This window comes from Carlito syrichta, unplaced genomic scaffold (genome assembly GCF_000164805.1).
Source record: "Carlito syrichta isolate Samal-C Ts95f unplaced genomic scaffold, Tarsius_syrichta-2.0.1 Scaffold316501, whole genome shotgun sequence".
NCBI classification, from domain to species: domain Eukaryota; kingdom Metazoa; phylum Chordata; class Mammalia; order Primates; family Tarsiidae; genus Carlito; species Carlito syrichta.
This window is the reverse complement of record NW_007260597.1, coordinates 1,341,460-1,348,758: the sequence shown is the minus strand read 5'-3', so window position 1 is coordinate 1,348,758 and position 7,299 is coordinate 1,341,460. Positions and strand designations below refer to the sequence as shown.

Here is a 7,299-nt window from a genome sequence, read left to right as displayed (position 1 = left end):
AGCTGGGAGACAAGAAGAATCATTTCCCAAATAAATTTAGCAAAGTTCTGACCAAAGGAAACATGTTTTTGGTTGTTTTTCATCTTATGCCAGTCACATTTCAAAAGCAGTCTTTAAAAAAAGAAAGGTAGCCATGAATCTTGTGTAACTGTGGTCAGTGGGAACTCCCACTTCAAGAAAAGGTATTTCAAAGTACCATCTCAAAAGCCAGAGGATTGACGATGTTTCTTCTGAACAGACCTCCAATCATTTGTAATCCACCATCTTTTGTACATGATGCATTTTTTAACAGTGCAGTGCACAAATCTCCCGTGCCAGTATGTAATTATATCAATTGATTAATACTGGCAAGTTTCTCATTCCCTACGTGAGGGCTGGCATTTTTCATAAGAATTTCCTATGTTTATGAAAATGTAAAGCATAACAGAATCGGCATAAATATGATGAAATACTTTTTGTTGTTGTCGTCTCCTTTTCTTAGTCCTTGCCACAGCTTGTCCTCTTCCTTTTTTTTTTTTTTTTTTAATCATTGGAAAACCACCTTTCTTGAGATTCCACCAGCTACACAGTCTGTTCCTGGCATTAAGCTCCTTCTTCCTTTGCAATTTGGTCTTTCTTGAGTGGTCCCATGAATGCTTTCTTCTCCTCCACGGTCTGGAAGTGGCCATGGCCAAACTTGGAGGTGGTATCGATGAACTTAAGGTCAATCTTCTCCAGAGCACACCATTTGGTCTGCACCACCAAGGACTTGCGCAGGGTCAGCACTCGCTTCTTGGTCCCCCACCACACAGCCTTTCAGCATGACGAAGTCATTGGTCACTTCACCATAGTGGACAAAGCCACCCAGAGGGTTGACGCTCTTGTCAGACAAGTCATAGTCAGTGGAAGCGTTATTCTTGAGCAACTTGCCATCCTTGATAAAGTAGCCCTGGCCGATCTTATAGGTCTTCTTGTTGATCTCAGTGCGGTAATGGTAGTCTTTCTGCCCAGCCCGTGCCACAGAGAAGGCCACATGGGCAGGATGCCGTGCCCCAATGCAGGCAACTTTGCACAGCCCTCGGTGGGTCTTGCGGGGCAGCTTCTTGGTGTGTCAACGACTGGTGACCCCTTTGGAGCCTTTGCCCTTCGTCACTCCGATGATGTCAATCATCTCATCCTGCCCAAGCCCTTGGTTCCCAGGGACCTGCTGCTCCAGCCTCTCCTGAACCCAGTCCGGTTTCTCGGCCACCGTGCCTCAGTTCACCTGGATCTCCATCAGGTGCGCAGGGGAAGCAGGTGCATCTGGGTGTGCACAATGATTCGGATGAACTGGCAGTACTTTTTCATGCTGCTGAAGTCCTTCTTCAGCTGTTTCTTGCCATCCTCATCCTGCCATTTCTTGCAGTACTTGGTGAAGTCCTGCTTCTTGGACTTATGCCAGTTCTTATAGAAGCGCCTTTTGCACTCGTCACTGATTTGCTCAGCAAAGATGTTCTTGAAAGTCCAGAGGCCTGGGGGGTGGGAGGGGGGCGGTTTCCACGTAGCCCACAATGCCTACAACCACCATGGGTGGCATCTCCACAATGGTCATGGCCTCCACAACTTCCTTCTTGTTTACCTTGGATCCTGGCCTATCAACTTCCTGCACGATGTGGGTCATGCCAGCCTTCTATCCCAGAAAGGCTGTGAGGTGGACAGGCTTGGAAGGGTCATCCTTGGGGAAGCTCTTCACCTTCCCACGATGCCTGCTGCTGCGCTCCTGAGGCAGGAAGCTCAGGGATCCATGTCTGAGAGCGGAGAACTTCCTGTGAGACATACCGCCGTCGAGTTCTACTGGTAGAGAGCCTCATCCTCTTCTTATATAAGCCACTGATGAATTGACCAGAATTCATTTCAGAGCACAAAGTACTTTGAAAGGGGAAAAAAAGAATAACTGACATTTTAAAATTGAAGGCATATTCTTAATGATTTTTCCATGGTCAGGGATTGAAAACCCACAACTTAGTTATTCATGTGGAACGAAGTTAAAAAAAAAAAAAAAAAAGAGTTTTATACCATGTTTCTCAACATAGGCACTATTGTTATTTTGGCCCAACTAACCCTTTGTTGTGGAATCCTGTATGTTGTGGGATGCTGAACACCATTTCTGTTTTTCTATCCATTAGATGCCAGTAGCACCAGAACACCCTGTTATGACACCAAAAATATCTCCAGTTATTGCCATATGCCCTCTGGGAGGCAACATCTCTCAGATTGAGAATTACTGCTTTGTATCAGTCTTAATTTTACTTTTCAACGTTTCACTCCAAACTCTCTAGACAGCTCAGTGGATAAAAATATAAAATTCAGCAGTAAGTGAATTAAAATAATAGAATCAAACATATTCCTTTTTAAAATTAAAAGTCTAAGAGCATTAAAATGAGCTTTCCAAAAGTTGTAAGGAGATAAGAAAATGTATTAAGAGGAGCTCTAAATATTCAGAGGTATCAAAAGGAAAAAGAAAGAGAAAAGAAAATATTTTGATACTTGGACACTATGCCCCTCTCTGAAGAAATTAATGGCTATTTTTAATGTTATTTTGCAGTATGGGTTATGTGAGTAATAGCACACCTTTGCTTCCGTGCCTGAAGTAATTACAGTGAATCATCTAGAAAAAGTTTCAAAGCTTGATATACGAACTGCTAACTAATAAGATGCAAGAGGAAAACATAAAAACGACAAAGATTATGTATATTTTTTAATAAAAACGATTATTTTTGGAATAAGCAGAAAATTCGTCTTCAAGTTCTTGTGGCCATTAAAAAGAAGACACAGAAGGAAATAGTTTAGGTTCTCGTTTCCTGTGTTTCATCATGTTTTAATGCATAGTAGTTGTATTTTAAATACACATTGTTATTTTATATAATAACCATCTATACTTTTAGGCTAGAACTGTGTAAAATGAATGATTATGGAATATGGCACTGTCACATTGACAGAATCTTAGAGAACACCTTGTCAGCAGTTCTTAAACCTGGTTGTAAATTTCAAATACCTAAAGAACTTTTAGAAAGTACAGATTTTAAAAAATACAAGTGTCTGACAGATATTCTGATTTAATTGGTTTAAGGGAGGCTGCACTATTATTTTTATTTAATTTTATTTTATTATAGAGATGCAGGATACAAGTGTGGATTAACTACATAAGTAGGCTGCATGCAGGGGAAGTTTGTGCTTCTAATTGGCCCTCACTTCCCCTGGTATAGGACCAGACACTTTTTGTGTTGTTACATGCCCCCCAGCCTGCTTTATTAGTTTAAAATACTCCTCAGGTGATGTTAATGTGACCCAGGTTAAAAACTACTGGCCCAGTCTGTGGGTTGCAAACCAAAATAGTCACAGGCACCAGGGGATTAATGCAAATTAAATAGGTGGTCCCAGTGTAAGATGATAGTACCTGGTGGGGACTGTGGTGAACTTGAGAGTCAATGCCCTGTCTAAAAGCTTTCTGCTGCTGAGTTATAACCTTATGGAAACACTTCCTTGGTTTTTGTTACAAACAAGACATATAGGTATTTTAGAGAAATTTCTTCAATTTTTTGAACATTGGAAGCAGCCAAATGAGGCATATCTGTAGCCTGCTAGTTTGCAACTCTAAATGAAGGCCAATTTATTTATTTCATCAATGAGGAAACTGAGAACCAGAAATATACAGCTGTTCATGATGATGTAGTTAGTGGCAGAATGGAGACTGAACCCAGACCCTCACTCTAATTGCAGTGTTTCCCCCCGCCTCCCCTGGCTATCCCACACTGCTATGCTACAACTGCTCTTGTTAATGAGAATGCCTACTAGGTACGCACAGAGTTCCAGGCACTGTGATAAGTGAAACACACATATCATCTTTTTTAAACTTCTCGGGGAATCCATGAAATAGACACCAATTTTATGCCCATTTTACAGATGAGGAAAGTGAGACTAAGAGACATTGACCCACAGTGGCAGTAGAGCCTGGTGTTAAATTCAAGTTCATGAGATAGCAGAGCTTGTGCTGTTAACTCTTTTCACCCTATTCTCTTGTGTGAGGAGTCTCCCTGATTCCATTTAGAAGATATGTACATAGCTTTCATTATTGGCTCATAAATCAAGACCCAGACCCGTGATGCTCTTTCCGTGCTGTACCCATCTTTGATGTTTATGGTTGAAGTGAACACTGCTTGAGGTACGAGGTCAGCTCTTCACCACATCTGCTGGAAGCCCAGGAAAAATGACAGCCCTAAATGAAATGAATTCTAAGTTAGACCTTGGCAGTCTTGCTACGGCTATGCATAATTGGCTTATTTTAGAAGAGATGGAATAAATTAAACTTTGACCTCCTTGTCTCTCCCTGGACTTTAAGTACGTCTGCGTACAAAGACAAAGGCTTCCACTAAAAGACACCATAAAGACAGGTCTGCTTTGCAATGGAAAATAATGTGTTTAGGAAGAATGAGGAAGAAAAATGAAGAAGGTTTACCATGAAAAGCAAGCCAGAATCAATGAACATATTTGCAGCGACTAACTCAGAATTTAATTCCCTCTGTCTTCTCTCTGTCCTCAAGTCAATTATTATTCTAAGGACTGACAATCCCAAAGTGTACAAATAACCTTCAGACTTTCACCAGATTTTAGATGAAGATTTTAAAAATTATTCATCTTCACTTTAAGCATGAGTGTTTGAATTATAAACAGAAACTGAGAGTTCACTCATTTAATATCTAGTCCCAACTCTGCAGAAGCCTTTGTGAAGAGCTAAGAAGCTGACACTTTAGGGCATCACATGGTCTGACCCCAAGGAACTTAGTGTGAGTTGGAAAGACAGTATATATGGAGTGATAAAGCAATAGTAGTCACAATTATTGCTGTGAGTTCAAAATTTCTATTGTAAATTTTAAATTGTTTTTATTTTATCAGAAATATAACGTAGTTACAGAACAAAATTAGAAAATAGAGATAAAAAGCCAGAAAATTGTTCATCTATCTTCCTTCCACTTCCGGAAATACCTACCATTATCATTTGAGTATACCCCTTCTGTATGTTTTTATACACCTGTAAGTGCTTTTTCCCTCCTGTTTAATCCAAGTGGGGTCATACAATGAATGGTGTTTTATAACTTGCCTTGTTTTCTATTAGCATGGTATAAAGAGTTGTAAAGGGAAGAGCAGAGGAGCTCAAGCTACTTCCTTGTCCGAGAGTATGTGCATGAGGATCAGAGTAGAACTGTAGTTATAAGGTCGGGAAACCTGAATTCTGGAAATGACTCAAAACAGAGCAGTAATCATTGAATCACCTCCTTCTTCCTTCAGTGGAGATGTGGGACTGAACTAAATTAAACTAAACTAAAGCTTAGACTAAACTTACCATTATATCTTGGAATACAAATTCCAAGTAGATCAACAACTGACATCTGAATTGGCAAACAGTAGCCAATTTGAATGTTATTATTTACCCTTAGGTTGATTATCTTAGACTTCTCTTGGGTAAGCGAGTATGTGATGTTTTCCCTCACTGTGTTAATCATTTACAGATTCATCCACCTATTGGCCCATCCATGCCCACATCCAACAGTCACTTAATGAGCATCTATAATATGAGAGGCACTAGGGAGACTTCAGAGAACAAGAAGTAGACTTTGGCTTCAAGAAGCCTGTAGTCTGATGTGGGAGAGACAAGGCAGCAATGAATTGTGTGGAGTCAATGGAGTCATCCTTAAGAGAGGAACTGGCTCCTGCGAGAACAAAGGCAGGAAGCCAAAACAGACTTAGGAGCTCTAGGAATCCTTCATGGGAAAAAAAGATACCTAAGTATGACGAGAAGGAACCTCATCAGTCACTTTTTGTTCATCCATATAAGATATATTGAAGGAGACACTTGTATAGCGGTTAAAAGCAAAACTTTTGGAATTAGATGTGAATTCAGATCACAAGTCTGAATAGTTGAAACCTTACATCACTACTGAATCATGCCTCTAATTCTATCTCTTTATCCTCCATTCTGACTGAGGTGGTCTGAGATATATTCTGTGTATCATTTCCCTTTTGTTTCTTTCTTCTGTCATGCTCCCAACATACCCAACATTGTCTCTAACCTCAGGTTCTTGGGCTGCCTTTTGTACTTACCTTCTGGGCAATACATTCAGCCTGGTTTCTCTTGAAAAATAAAGGCTTCCAGTAATGACGGCCATCTCCTTAAGTCTCAGTGAACTCACTGTAATTTCTTTTCAACACTATGGTGCCTGAGATGCTGCAGTCACTAAATGAATACTTATTCACTGCATGGACAGCTGGTTTGCTGGAAACGTAGAGTTGAAAGTAAGAACTTCCTAAGTCAGTCTCTTGAACTGAATAGCTTTAATGCTGCATTTCCCCCTCAAAAATGATTCCTTGAAATTCCATCTTTACTATTCATTACTGCTTCATTGCTCATGAAATGACATCTCCCCGAAGGCAGGCTCTTGGTATTTTTCTTGCCTGCTCCTGAAGAAATTAAATAATGCAAACTTGTTCTAGTGAAAACTTCTGAATATCTCAACAGACCATGGAAATATTTTCTTCTTAACATGCTTCCAATTTTATAATTTTCATATTCAAAGTATCAGATCACTGGTCTTAAAATTCTCTTTCTTGACGACTTTGTGGGCGACTCCCTTAAAAAAAATCCTCTTTGGTTAAAGCATGCATGCAGAGGCATGGAACAAAAAAGAAAAAGATGGAAGACAAAAGTAAAGAAACCTACTAAGTTAGCTGTGGTTCATAGAGAAAAGCCAAAGATTCAGAACTGTAGGAGTTTCTTTGTTTTTTTGAAAGTCAGTCTAGGGTTCAATTTGATGTGCTTCAAAGACCCTTTGGGAGTAGGAGAGAAACTTTGCCTTACTACAGTGGTAGATCTCACTGGAATGATCTCAAAGATCTCTGCTTCTGAGGAAAATCTAGTATACAGAATACTCTATGATTTAAGCATAGAAGGTTCATGTACCTTGAACAAGGTATTAGAGTAATTAAGAATTTTATATGTGAGCAGACTTTCCTCTGAGTCTCTGCTTTCAATGACTCCATTGAATGGATCAATGTGCTAAGTAATTTAAGTACATCATTATATTTATTATTGAAGGGTATCTTAGTTTACTTGTGCTGTTCTAACAAATTACTGTGAACGGGGTGGCTTATAAACAACAGAAATTTATTTCTTGCTGTTCTGCATACTGGGAAGTTCAAGATCAAGGCACCAGCATATTCTTTGTCTGGTAAGGGCACCTTCTTACTGTGTCCTCATAGAGTAGAAGGGTAAGGCAGCTCTCTGGG

The 7,299-nt window shown here is 39.8% G+C and overlaps 1 pseudogene across 1 annotated transcript; it reads right to left on the bottom strand.

Moving 5' to 3' along the window:
- Nucleotides 1-560: 560 nt before the first annotated feature.
- On the bottom strand, nucleotides 561-1,795 carry LOC103277178 (annotated as a pseudogene). The gene has a single exon (XR_002481346.1). The product of XR_002481346.1 is annotated as a 60S ribosomal protein L3-like (transcript).
- Nucleotides 1,796-7,299: the final 5,504 nt, after the last annotated feature.